The sequence below is a fragment of the Etheostoma spectabile genome, chromosome 4 (assembly GCF_008692095.1).
Source record: "Etheostoma spectabile isolate EspeVRDwgs_2016 chromosome 4, UIUC_Espe_1.0, whole genome shotgun sequence".
Taxonomy (NCBI): domain Eukaryota; kingdom Metazoa; phylum Chordata; class Actinopteri; order Perciformes; family Percidae; genus Etheostoma; species Etheostoma spectabile.
Genome location: NC_045736.1, coordinates 36,477,918 through 36,479,054, shown reverse-complemented (window position 1 = coordinate 36,479,054; position 1,137 = coordinate 36,477,918). Strand labels below are relative to the sequence as shown.

At 38.4% G+C, this 1,137-nt stretch overlaps 1 protein-coding gene across 1 annotated transcript in view; it reads right to left on the bottom strand.

The window, feature by feature from the left end:
* The window catches only part of ippk (inositol 1,3,4,5,6-pentakisphosphate 2-kinase), a 21,609-nt gene that overhangs the window by 7,854 nt on the left and 12,618 nt on the right, over positions 1–1,137 (bottom strand). The window lies entirely within an intron of this gene.

Below are 1,137 nucleotides of genomic sequence, written 5' to 3'. Positions count from 1 at the left end.
CCAGACAACCATCTCGCCTCTAAAACAACCCACAGCTGTTTTCTGTTCATCCATCTCCAGCAGGAGAACGCCTAAACGCCATTTGAAATGAAAACGTAGTGTTGATGTAGCTTTAAGGCCCAAACACACTGAAAGAGCCTTACGCACCTATTTTGAAGTACACCCATTATTTTAAATACAGTGGCTTGCATATGTTTACACACCCATGCTAAAGTTGATTAAAAAGAATTAAAAATATATCTTTTTGAAATTGATCTTAACGTCTTAATTAAAAAAATAGGAAAATCCAACCTTTAAGGACACCAATTTTCTTTGTGAATGAAGAATGTATTGTAAATAAATAAATGTTCCTTAAAATACAGGGGGCATAAGTATACACACAACTATGTTAAATTCCTATAAAGACAGGCAGATTTTTGTTATTACAGGCCAGTTATTCCATGGATCAGGATACAGTTCCCTTGGTCTTGGAATTACACTTTATAATGTATAATAAAAATGTAATTAAGTTAAAATAAATAAAGTTATATTTTGGCACCTCACTGCACGTCTTTCTCACTGACTGACTGTGGTCATTGTTAATCAATGAAACTGACCTCACCAGGCATGAGAGCAGTGCAATAGTGATGTATACGCCACGGGGATTCGCTCTGCATATATTTTTCTTTTGCGGTGAAACATAGTTGTGTGAATCAAGCTCAATTTTTTTTTAAGGATTATTATTTAAACATTTTTAGGCCTTTAACAGAACATCTGAAGACATAAAATGGGAGAGAGAGAGGGAATGACATGCAGCAAAAGGCTGCAGTTTGGATTCAAACCCGGGCTGCTGCTTTGAGGAGTAAACTTCTAAATATGGGTGCTCGCTCTACAAACTGAGCTTTCCAGGCGCTTGTGAAAGTGTCTTTGAAAACCCCATCATTGTGATGATGTTTATAAGAGGAGACCTAGTACATATTTTTTGATGGTGGGGGACCCACGCAAACATGGGGAGAACATACAAACTCCACACAGAAATGCCCGGAACGACCTGGATTGGAACCCAGAACCCAACTGCTAAATCTAATCTAATGCCTGCAGTGCACCATAGAAGCCTCAATTGAGGCCCGTCAATTAACACTTTCAGTGCGCAGGTGC